This window comes from Dasypus novemcinctus, chromosome 8 (assembly GCF_030445035.2).
Source record: "Dasypus novemcinctus isolate mDasNov1 chromosome 8, mDasNov1.1.hap2, whole genome shotgun sequence".
NCBI lineage: Eukaryota > Metazoa > Chordata > Mammalia > Cingulata > Dasypodidae > Dasypus > Dasypus novemcinctus.
Genome location: NC_080680.1, coordinates 352,946 through 366,386, shown reverse-complemented (window position 1 = coordinate 366,386; position 13,441 = coordinate 352,946). Strand labels below are relative to the sequence as shown.

The 13,441-nt window shown below is 37.7% G+C and overlaps 1 pseudogene; it reads left to right on the top strand.

The window, feature by feature from the left end:
* Positions 1-1,535: 1,535 nt before the first annotated feature.
* LOC131279590 (calcineurin subunit B type 1 pseudogene) lies at positions 1,536-2,043 on the top strand (annotated as a pseudogene).
* The last annotated feature ends 11,398 nt before the right edge of the window (positions 2,044-13,441 follow it).

Here is a 13,441-nt window from a genome sequence, read left to right as displayed (position 1 = left end):
TCTCTGGTGTTTCTAGCTGCCTCGGTCTCCCCAGGCTCCCTGTCCAGACTCTTCCGCTGAGGGATCTCTGGGCTCTGTGTGGTTGTCGCCCCTACCTTGCTGCCTTGAGCCTCCCTGCAGGCCACCATCTCGCGCCAGGGGCACGCACCCCATGTGCTTCCCCTTTGCAGGGTTTGCTGTCTTGTGATGTCTGTTTCCCAGCATCTAAAACTTTTTTTTTTCCATATAATTTCCCCTTTTATACTTGACTAAGGTGGGAGGGTGAATTTGGCTCCTGTTGTCCAGTCTTGCCTGGAAGTAGAAATTTCCAAGTTTCATTTTGGCTCAATTCGCATGGCTATTTCTGACACCAAATCTGAAAATCTGTAAGCATGTTTTGCTTTCTTGAGGGTCTGCTATGTGTTCTGAGCTTCCATCATGGTTGAAAAATGAAATTTAACAGCTTGACTTAGAACAAGTTACATAGGGTTATTAAAAAACTTTCCAACATAATATATGCACACAGGACTCACCTTCAGAAAACACATTGAAGCAGCTATCATGAAAGAAAAGAATAAAAATACCAAGAAAAGGGTATTCTTACTTGGAATTTTTTTTTATGGTAGATGCTAAACTCATCTCTCCCCATAAAAATTACTTCTTCTTATTTTATTGCCAACATTTTATTTATTCATTCATTCAGAATGCTTTCAGTTACAGAAAATGGAGAAGACCTTTCTGTGCCCTTTAACAGAAAAGGCTAGATTTTACGTTGATGTACTCAGGAAGCTATACTGGGTGTTTATTAATGGGGTTAAATTTAACTATTAAATTTTACCACTCCCATGCAGGCTGAACAGGAGGGAAACGGCCCCAGATGCTGCATTAGGAATATTTAGACTCTCTGTGGCCTTCTTGCTCTCATCACACTGGTATAATCTGTGTATGCATGGTCGTTTGACTCTCTTAGCATGAGGGAAGCGCTTTCCATCAAGGCACAGGGGGGTGGTCCGAGGTTGAAGGAAAACCGCAGCAGCCCAGAAGGCAGGAGTTTGCCTGATGGTCTATGACGCAGCCGCACGTGGTCTCCACACACCCAGCCCTTGAAGTGTGGAGAGTGCAACTGAAGAACTGATTTCTACATGTCATTTAAGTGTAATTGATTAACCTTGAACTTAATAGCTACAATTGGCTAGGGGAGACCTTACAGGATGGTACAGTGTAAGGCGTTTCCACTCTAGTAAGCTGTCTGTAATTCTTGCTACAGAAGTAAACATCTTTACACTCTCCCCTATCATCTATAATCCCCTGTATTGATAATGGAAATTGAACATGTAGGTTTGGGGGCACGAGTGTATGGAGAAGAGTAAGGAGTTACTTTTATTTTTTTTTTACCTTGGGAAATTTTTTAAAATTATTATATTTTTATTTTTAAAGAAGCTTTAGATTACATAAATGTTACATAAAGACTATAAGGGGAGGGTGGCAGCTGCCCCAGGCGTGCACAGCTGGGTCTAGCGGGTCTGAGCGCCCACACTCTGCTCCAACCGAGCAAAATGGGAAATGAGGCAAGTTACCCGTCGGAAGTGCGCTCACACTTTGATGCTGATGGAATTAAAAGGCTAGGGAAGAGATTTAAGAAGCTTGTTTGGACAATTCTGGTTCTTTGAGTGTGGGAGAATTCATGTCTCTCCCAGAGCTACAACAGAGTCCTTGAGTGCAGTAGTAGATAGCTTCGACCCGGATGGGAATGGAGAAGTAGACTTGGAAGAACTCACTGAGGGAGCCTCTCGGCTCAGTGTCAAAGGAGATAAGGAGCGAAAGTCGAGGTTTGCCTTCCGTATCTATGACATGGGTAAAGATGGCTCTATTCCCAGTGGAGAACTCTTCCAGCTGCCGAAGGTGATGGCAGGGAACAGTCTGAAAGATACACAGTGAAAGCCAATTGTAGACAAAGCCATAATAAATGTAAAAAAGGATGGAGATGAAAGAATACCCTTTAAAGAATTCTGTGCTGCTGTAGGTGGCCTAGATATCCACAAAAAGATGGCAGTAGATGTGTGACTCTTTTTAAAGAGTGCTACCCAACACTTTTGCTTCCTTCTCCCTCTCTGAAGACCTGCTCAAGAGGTCCAGCAGTGCTCTCTGTGTGTAAATGGAAGTATTTTTCTCTGTGAAGCCACGTTTTCCAGCATGAGCCTCATGAAGCCATCTAAGTGTTATTGAACTCTTACTCTCTCAATAACTCAGTGTGGCACTTTAAAGTCTGAAGGACAGCAAGAGGAAAAGAGCATATCAATGTGGTAGAGAAAGGGAAGGGGTTGGCTTTTTAATTTATTTTTCTTCATCTTTTATAAAAAGAAAGTATCTATATATACATATGTAAATATATGTATGTATATATAGATATATGTAGCTTTCTATATATGTAGTCGGATGGCTTTACTTTAATATACTTGGTCCAGAAATAAGATGATAGAGTACAAAAAATGCCAAGCTGAATATAAAAGCTCAAAATCGTAGATATATACATCCTTACTTTTATTTCACACAGTTTTATATATAGATAGAAGATTGCACAATTTGAGCCAGGTGTTAAGCCAGCTATTTTCCTTTTCCTGTGCTTTCTTCTTTGAGAGATTGACAAAGCATTTGTTAACATCCTATTATTTACCTTAATTGCATTTTTATAACAATGGAGTATGTAACTTTTCGTATATCTATGGATATATATATCCAGGGATTATGTCTCGTCGCTGAGCAGCTTTGAGTACACCTCTGCCTGACAGAGTGTAGCTAGTGCTATTGCCACGAGCTAGTCTTGTGTTCGTATTGAGGTTACACAATGCTGATGGCTGCTTCATTCTGTTACTTCGTAACTAGGAGCCATGACATTCATTAAATGCCCCTGAGTAAATGTAAGTTATGTGTAATTCTCTTTTGTAGAAGAAGAACAGAAGCTGTCTGAGGCAGCCGTGATTTAGCATGTGCATTGCTTGATGAAGAACACCTGAAGGAATCATGTAACTGCACAGGATATACATTTTTTGTTTCATGGCATGGTTAGATGATTTGTCATTAAATTCACATTTGAACTTTGGATTTCCCTTCTGTGTTTTAAAAGACTTGGAGCTTATCTAAGTAACTGGTGATATTTAATGTGTATGACTGGATCTGAACACCCGTACATATTTGTGATATAAGTGGGAGAAATCTTGTTAATCTACATACCATAGAAGAGCAAAGTTTTATCCAAATTTAAACCTATTAAGTTTATTTACACAGGCATAGAGAGCGGATGACAGCTTTCTTCATTTGTTCATACAATTTGGAATGACTGATAATAACTTAATAAATTTGGGTGATATAAAAGTAGAGTGTCATGTTCCACCACTTGATATTATCCCTTCCCTTTTCTGCAGAGGTACTATTGGCTGGAACACAAACATTTTGGTTAGCTTTCTAGGACAGTAGTCTTTCCCTATAGAGTTTTTCTATTTAGAAAAAAAACAACTGGTTTATAATCATGAGTGGAAAGGAGCAGGTTGAATAAGGTGAATGAATCTTAAATTGAGCCCACCTGCCTGCCGTTGCTGGTCCTTCAACCGAGGGCTGCCCATCACGGGCTCTGCCTGTGAGAGAAGAATCCCGGTGCTTGGTGTCCTTGCATGACATCGAGTTTTGCATGTAGATCGATTTAAAATGTACCTCTTGTTTACATAATTTGCATAATTTTAAAAAGTGTTGCCAAATTTTGGAAATGATAATGTTAAAACTGGCAACTCCACTACATGTAACTTTCTCTGGATCAGTAGGTGGCTTATAATCCCAGCCAGTGGTTCGATCTGTTCCAGTGTCAACTGTCATGAGCTCTGCTTCAAGGGGGAACTTGTCTTTTGTGAATTTTTTGTACATAAGTATTTGCTACAAATATTTTAGCATATGCTTTCTATTTCTCTTGCTTGTGCATATCTTGGCTGGCGTTACAGAAAATAGTGCAAACATTATTTCCTTACTGGGGAATGAGGGTTTCTTCTTTTTTTAGTTTGTGTGTGTATGAGGGTGGGGGAGGGGTGGTTTATGTTGAATTTTTAGTTTTTCTTCTGCATGATGTATAATGTTGTGGGATATTTAGAAAACTTCAGACTGTATGAATAAAGAATTGAATATTTGGAACTTGAAAAAATATATATAAGGGATTTCCATAGCCCTCACTCCCTCCCACATTAACAAAATCCGTCATTAGTATGGTACTCTTTTCTCTTTTAAGCATTAGTTCTTTCTTTTCTGCTGTAGGATACACAGATCAGACTTTTTTTGTTTTAATAATAGTGATTTTATTTGATGGGTTTTCCTCGTAATTGTGGAATACCCTATTGCACAGACAGTAATTGTACTCTGCCATCTGTTTCGTTACAACATGGCTTAGGAGTTGTGTTTTTGTTGCTGTTGTTGTTTAAAGCAGAGCTGTCATCTGGACTCACTGGAATTTATTAGTAAAAAGTAACTTTCCAAATGCCTTTGGGAATTCAAGTTCAGGAAGAAATGCTTGAGAGCTAATATTTTTGCTAAGTGCTTTGGCTCACTTATGAAGCAACCGAGAGCCAAAGATCATCCTCACAAATGATTCTTTTCGTTAGCTGACCTATACCAATTTAAGTGAAACAAGAAAATAGATGTAAATAATTAAGGGCATTAGGTAATGAGTTCTCTACATTAGTTTGGTTAAATATAACATTACAGTATGAACATAAAGTCAGTTGGATAATTCTCAAAAGTAATTTTTCTTTTATTTGTAACTTGAAGAAATTGACTTTTTAAATATTACAAGTATATCAAGATTCATATCTTTGTTTATATTGAAAAAATAATTATAACTGCTAAACATTAGTTCTCTTTAATGCTTAAAAAGAGAATTGGAGTATTTTGTAAATGTCTACATAAATGCAACATTCTAAATTAGCAAATCATATTTATAAATCATTCTGGCACTGCTTGGTAGCTGGAAAAAATAACTAATAGCATTCAGACAAGAGTTCTTATTAAACCAGAAAGATTTATAGGAATTTATATCCTTTTAAGTATAAATGGAAGATTCTGAAAGTATTTTTTCCTTCACTAAAACTCATTTTTTTTCTAGTAATGTCTTTGAGGAAAGAAACTTTGGGGCTGATTTAAAACTGAAACCAGCCTACTCTCCTATCCTAATGCTAAAAAATGTTTGGAGCATACATACTTTCTTGGACCTGTGCTAAACAATTCTGGGGCAAGTCACACATTTCCTTTTTTTTTTTTTAATTGAAGTATATCATTCATACATGAACACACATAAGCAATAAGTGTATAGTAAAGACTGTGAACTTAGAAAATAAACATATATAACATCACACAGGGGTTTCATACATCACCCATGTATGGGAAATCTACACATCTGTATGATTGTTTTGCAAGTTCACAATATCTATAACAAAAATACATTAAAAAAATAATATGGGTTGGTGGAAAAATACACCAAATGTAAGGTAAGGAATATAGTTGATAGTAATATTTTGACGATGCTCTTGCATAGTTTGCAACAAATGTTTCATACCAACACATTTCCTTTTTTTAATGCTAAGCAAGACTGGAATCAGGCAAAAATAACTGAGTTACTTGCTCCAGAAAATACATGTTCCTAGATGTCAAAACTGTGAAGCAACTAAAATTATTTTTTAAATTATTTATTTATTAAAATTAATATATGCTTGTAGACAATAAGACACTGAATCAATTAAAATAGCTTACTTAGGAAGTCTATATTGACATAACTAAAATAAGCAAACATATTACTTTAACATAGTTCTCTTTAGGGTGAATAAAGAAAACCTACTTAAACCTTATATTAAGAGCGTTTAAAAATGTTTCATCTGGGAAACGGACTTGGCCCAGTGGTTAGGGCATCCGTCTACCACATGTGGAGCTGGCCCATGCGCAGTGCTGATGCACGCAAGGAGTGCCTCGCCACGCAGGGGTGTCCCCTGCGTAAGGGACCCCCACGCGCAAGGAGCGCACCCCATAAGGAGAGCCGCCTAGCGCGAAAGAAAGTGCAGCCTGCCCAGGAATGGCACCGCCCACACTTCCCGTGCCGCTGACAACAACAGAAGCGGACAAAGAAACAAAACGCAGCAAACAGACACAGAGAACAGACAACCGGGGGAGGGGGAGAATTAAATAAATAAATAAATAAATAAATCTTTTTTAAAAAAATGTTTCATCTGAACTTGAAGAAATACAACAAGCTTGCTAACTTGCTGGCCATGCTTCAGAACATAAATTTACGAATAAATTTTTAAAGACATTGACTAAAGAATTAGTTTGAAATCCTAAGTTTTTCTCAAAATTATCACTGAGATGTTCTTATAAATGCATGGTTTTCATTGTTAAAATGCAGACAAGTAAGACAATTTCTTAGTGGTCTTTTGTTTCATGTGCATAAAACATTTGGAAAGAAACAGAACAAAAAGCACTATCTTTTAAGAAAATAAGAGAACAGAATGTATTCTTACTCCTTTAGTTTAAAAAAATTAAAGCATTTAACTTTAATATCACAATGATTCTAAAATGAAATGTCACGTATTGGTTTATCATATATACAAATGGAGAATGAAATAATAATCTTTTATAATCTTCCTGTGCAAAATGGAAATAATGCAGTTAGGAATATTTTGGATGGGAAAGTGGTATCTTTAACTATGGTTTCAGTTGTCAGTTATGATTTCCACAGCTAACTTTTTTCTGTTACCAAAGCTTGATTTATTGTCATGAAAGAGACCTGGTAATAACTTTTGAAAAACCCAATTACTTAAATATTAAATCGGAATTTAAAAAAATTTTTAAGTCAAAACTGTTTGTGATTTAATAATTGAGCAGAGTTTCTTAGTAATAGTTCCTACTTTTAAATTCTTTTCCTTTATAATGGTAATTACAATGACACTTAGGTTGTTAGCACAAATTGTCCAATAAAACACAAGTTCTTAAAATAAGTTCTTAGCACTGCTAAAACCCGGAAATAGTTTGAGAGACCTATGGAGCAAAATAAGTCTCAAATTTATTTTGAAACAAATCTTTTTAAATTAAAAGCAAAGCTAGACATTTCAAAGTTTTTGAGAAAAGAGAATGATTTGAATATTAAAAGTTTAAGCAAAGCTTAAAATGGTTGCAGAATTCACCTTTTAATTTGTGGTATTAAAGTCAGACTGGTGTGAAGGAGGTCCTACCCCTTATCCTAATTTTGTCAAAAATAACATGAAAAAGGAGAATGAACATTTTCTTCATTTTATCTATTCCAAAATTTAGCATATTTTAATTCAATTTCTTGCTTTCTTCGTGTTCGAGGTTTGCAATGACTCCCAGGTCATAAGGCTGTGGCTCCGTTCCAATCGACTGAGCAAGCTGCCTGCATGTGGAAGACAGCGTCTCTCCCCCAAACATGAGCCACATCACCACGGGAATGGAGCAGATAAGAACCTTCATCCCTTCCGGGCCATCAAACTCCCCTGCATTCCAAGAAAACTCTCCCTCCTAGCCCACCACCCCCAAGCCGTACATAAAGAGAATTCCCCTTTACAGCCCTTTATTGACCCAAGGCTGCACTCTGGACCCTAACCCCTTCTCATGAACTAACATTTCCTCGCCTATTGCTGTACTGTATAAATTCACTTCTGCACCTCCCATGAGTGGGCTGAAGTCTCTCTTCAGACCCCCACCAGGCTGGTGGGGGGACTGAAGTCTATTCTTCAGACCCCCTCCATTGGGAGAGCTTCTCAATAAATTTCTGCCTGTGGTCATATCGGTCTCCATGTCCCAGTGAGTGCCATTTTTCTCCAACACTTTGAACTCCAGAAATGACTACATTTTTGCCATTGTCATGCTTCACTTTCTGAAAAGCAGAATTTTAAGAAGAATCAAGATGGTCTCCTCAGTACTGGTTCGTGTCTGCAAAAAGGCCTGGTGTATTTGGTGGGTCAGACGAAATTCTAATGACTCGAATGTCACTGGGCAAGTTCCTTTAGGGATTGGTGGGCCATTCCCGGTCACGCTTAGCTGGTTCATACAACAGGCTGCATTTTCATGTAAGGTGAGCCCAATAGCTGGGAGCAGCTCTAAAATCATGAAGCATGTCCTTCGAGGTCACCGGTGGCTCTGCCACTTTTTGGAAGATGAGCCTGGTGAAAAGGAGCTTTCTGTCCCCATGGCACTTCCCAGATAGGGTCCTTTGCCAACATTTGAATGATGCTTTAGAAATGGGGAACTGTGATTACTTGTTGAAAGAAGTAAGGAGTTCAGAAAAGGAAATGCATGTAAAGCCAAATGAATAATTCCTAACATAACAGTCAATCTGTATTCAACAGTGAATTGTATTCAAGGTGCTTGCTGGGGAAATTCTATTTGCTTTCTATTTTTAAAAATTTAAATCAGGCATTAAGAGTGGAAAAGGTCAGGTATAAGAGCACTGGGACTACAAAGGTCCATGCTGCTTTCTAGATTTGCAATAAAAAGAGATGTGAAATAAATGGTCTTCAATGGCTAGTTCTCCATTCATGCAAATGTGACTCTGGGGCAACATTTCAGCTGAAATCCTGCAGCAAAGGAACCATAGGGATGGTAGGGTTGGAGCACTGACATCCACCCAGGACTCCCCAGCCCACGGACTGACCACGAGGTAGCCCTGAGAGGACACGAAAGAAGGGACGAGTAAACCAAGAAACTGATGACCCCAACGCCCTTGATGACAGCTAGGGTTAATCTCTGAGAACATCCTCACTAGTCCCCTGGGTTTACTTCTAGTGACACTATGAGCATTTGCTGAACTTTGCTTTGTTAGGCTTACAGTCTCATAGAGATGACAGAATTTCCACAGAACCCTTCTAAGGGACACAGCTAAAGAAACTAGTTTATTACCAATGGACACCCATAATTATTCTTTCTTCCTCTAACTTTCCAATTTCTACCCTTAATCCAGAGTAAAAAATATAGGGAAAAAATTTAGGAATCCCAGTTACTTGGTGGAACAGCACATTATCCTTCCTCAGGAGCAAATTTGAGAATAAAGAGAATACAGCAATCAGTAATCTTCCCCAGGAATGACAACACATGAAAGGGGGAGCTGTTGGAGATACAAAGCATCTCTTGCAAGCACATTTACTTCTGGTTCCAAATGAAAAAGTGACTTTATGTACTTATTTTTAATAAAAAATTTATTTTTTATTTTTAAAGAAGCTTTAGATTACATAAATTTTACATAAAAAGTATACAGTATTCCCATATACCCCACTTTCTCCCACACTTTCCCACATTAACAACCTCCTTCTTTAGTGTGGTACATTTGCTACAATTGATGAGCACATATTGAAGCATTGCTACTACCTGGGGACTATAGTTTACATCGTAGTTTACACCATGTCCCACACAGTTTTGCAGGTTATGACAAAATATATAATGTCCTGTATCAGCCATTGCAATGTCATGCAGGACAATTCCAATGTCCCCAAAATAATCCCATGTTATACCTATTCTTCCCTCTCCCTCTCCGCAGAGCCTCTGGTGGCCACTGCCTTTATATCAATGATAAAAATTCTTCCATTGCTAGAATAATAACAACTCCATAATAGAACAATAATAAGTCTACTTTAGTCCATTGTTCATTCCCCAGTCTTGAGGACTTGGGGATCATGATGCCCACTCTGTTTTGAATTGAGAGGGGGCTTAGATACCATGGGGCAGATGGATAGAACTGCCTTGCTTGCAGTTGCAGACACTCTCTGTTCCTTGGGATGGGCACCATCATCTCCTTGTTAGCTGTCCTGGGTAAGGCCCATGAACTGGAGAGTAGGTGTGGCAACCATGATGAGATTCAGGGCTTGACTGGCACATGAATGGAAGATTTAAGTCTCTGAGACATATATTTAACAAAGCATAGCGCTAATTATAGGTTCAAATAAAAGGGGCAGAAGAGCCATGTATAGAAAAACTATGAATGAGTCTAATTCTGTTACACTGGGGAGCTTAAATTCCCAAGTAAGGCCCACTGACAGGGCACCAACTTCCTGAGCTGTCTGCCCTGCTTATGGTGTCTGGATGTCTCTGGAGCCCTCAGGAGCAATGCTATTTGAGGCAGTATTTACTGTGGCAGTCAATGAGATCCTGCTGAAACGTGCATAAGCATAACCTCTGGAATGACTTCCCGACTCAACTTTGAAATCTCTTAGCCATAAAAATGCAACATCACTGGCTATTAGGGAAATGTAAATCAAAACTACGTTGAGAGATCATCTTACACCTATTTGACAGGCAGCTATTAAAAAAACAGAGGACTGTAATTGTTGAAGAGGATGTAGAGGAAAAGGAACACTCATCCCCTGCTGGGGGAATGCAGAACGGGCAGCCATTGAGGAGGACAGTTTGGTGGTCCCTCAGGAAGCTAACTATAGAACTGTCTTGTGATCCAGCAATCCCACTGCTGGATATACACACAGAACAACTGAAAGCAGGGACACAAACAGATATATTCACACCAGTGTTCATAGTGGCATTATTGACTATTGCCAAAAGTTGAAAACAACCGAAATGTCCATCAGCAGATGAAAGGATAAGAAAACTATGGCATACATACTCGATGGAGTATTACACAGCTATAAGAGGAATGCAATATTAACACATGGGATAATATAAATAAAACTTGAAGACCTCTTCTTGAGTGAAATAAGCCAGGCACTTAAGGACAAATATTACATGACTTCACTGTTGTGACTTAAGGAAATAATAAAGAAATGACTTTAGACATCCTTCCAAGCCATCACTTTTAGGTTCCTCATAAATACTGTTTTTCTCTACTGATAGAGTTTTTCTCTAGATTTATGCTAGTGAGTAAAAATCATCCTGGTCACGTTAGGATGTAAATTTTCTATTTAATTCATGTAACAAATACTTCATTCCTTCAAATAGAAAATTGTTTGAAGAACAGTTTCAAATTGGAATTCTTAGAGATCTATTGTAGTTTAAGATTGACTAGACCATTTTTAGGGTTCAAGTGATATGAGATAGGCAAAATATGATTATAGCTTCAGTATTTAAATCCAGCTCATGGATTGGAAGACTAAATATCATTAAGATGTCAGTTCTACTCAAATTGATATACAGATTCAATTCAACCCTGAATAAAAATTCCACCAGCATTTAAAAAAACTTGAAAACACAATTATCAAATTTATCTGGAAGGATAAGGGATCCCGAATAGCCAGAAACATCATAAAAGGAAAAGCAAACCCTCATGTCCGGACTTTACTTCATACTACCAAGCAAAAGTGATAAAAACATCTTGGTACTGGCATAAAGACAGACACATAGATGAATGGGACCAAATTGATGACTCAGAAACAAACCCTCACAGATATGGTCGAGTGATTTTTGAGTAGCCTCTCAAACCCACACAGCTCTGGCAGAACAGTCCATTCAGCAAAACGGTGCTGAAAGAACTGGATATCTATAGCCAACAGAAGGAAAGAGGACCTGTATCTCACACCTTATCCAAAAATTGACTCAAAATGGATCAAAAACCTAAAAATAAGAGCAACCATAAAACTGCCAGAAGAAATTGTAGGAAAATATCTTCAAGACCTGCTGGTTGTTGGTGGATTATTAACAGAGTTAAGAGAAGGACTGAGATAGACTACTGATGTTTAATGTATGTAGAAGTTTTAATTAGCTTTATTGTAAAAGTGTGAAATGTATAGAATGGATGGTAACAAATGGTGAGTAATAGCTAGTTTATAAATGGGGATGTGGCTGAAAATGGTAGATTAGGTATGTAAATGCCAATTGATAGAATGCTAGAGAATAATCTAGGAACTGAATAGCACAGTAAATCAAGAGGTGGATGAGAATTGTGGCTGATGGTACACATGCAAGAGTGTCCTTTGTGAGCTAGAGAAACTGTATATCACTACTGCAGGGTGCTGGGAACGCATGGGAAAAATAAACTGGAATGATCTCTGGACTGCATTTAGCAGTAATAATATAATATGCCAAAGATGTACTGTGTTGATAATGGGGCAGTATGGAAAATGGGAGCCAAATGTATACTATGGACATGGTAGCAATTAGATGATATTATCTTATCTGTAACAAATGTTCCACCACAATGTGGTGTGTTGATAGAGGGATGTTGTTTGGGAACTCTGCACATGTGCATGATTGTTTTATAAGTTTACAACTTCTGTCATAAAAAATATATAAATGTAAGATAAGGACTATGATTAGTAGTAAGATTTTGACAATATGCTTTCATAATTTGTAACAAACATCTCACGACAACGCAAGGTGTTGGTTGAGGGTTGATGTATGGGACCTTTGTATGATGTTATGCATGCTTTGAAAGTTCACAACTTTTACTATGCACTTGTTTATGTATATTTATATATAAATGATGTAAAGATAATAATAATAGGGAGGGTTGTGGTAAAATACTTTGGTTAATAGCAATATTTTGACAATGCTGTTTAATCATTAGTTAAAAAGGTTTAACAACAATGTAAGGTGTTGGTGGTAGGGTGAGTTATGAGTCCTTTATAATGTCATATATATTTGTTTTGTAAGTTCATAATTATTACTATACACTTTTTGTTTATGTATGTTTGTATGTGGGTTATATATTTCAATAAATTAATTTTTAAAAATCAAATGATGAAGCACATCTCAGTCACTCATGGTATTATCCAGTGACATTTATATCAGAAGGATAAATGGAAATCCTTAACATTTTCTATTACTAATTAGATTTTATTTTCTTTTAACTTTGAATTATGCAGCCATTATCCAAAATAAAATACAAACATGTTTCTATTATGTAAGTCAAAATTAAATGGAAAGTAAGCAAGAAATTTCAGTTTCTGAATAGAATTTTAAGCAAAAATGGGAAGAACTGCTGAGACATGGGAAACATTTATATTTGCTGGATTTCTTTTCTCTTCCTTCTTTCTTGTTCTGTGGTAAACAGCCCGTGTTAGTCAAGTAAACTGCCTTGGAAGACTGAGGTTTTACTGGCATCAATTCTTCAACCCAGACTGCCCTTGCCCATGTATTTTTCATTTCCTACCCTCGGCAGGTAATCATACCCCCAGCCCCCCATTTCTTAGTTCCAATGGTTTGCCTTGGTTAGCAGATATTACATACTCTCAGGCTTAAAATGCACTTGTGCATCTCCATTTCCTCTCTCCATAAGAGCATCCTGGGAGAGTTTGCAGAATGACCAGATGCACAGAGCAGAGCTGAGTTGTAATAAGCTGCCAAGTGGCAGCTGACCCCAGACACATGAGCGAGCTGAGGTCCTAAGAACAACTCAGCCAGATCCAAACCTGTAGACTCATGAGTACCTGTGTGTAAGACACAGAGATGTGTGCCTATTTGTTATGCAGCATTATGGCAA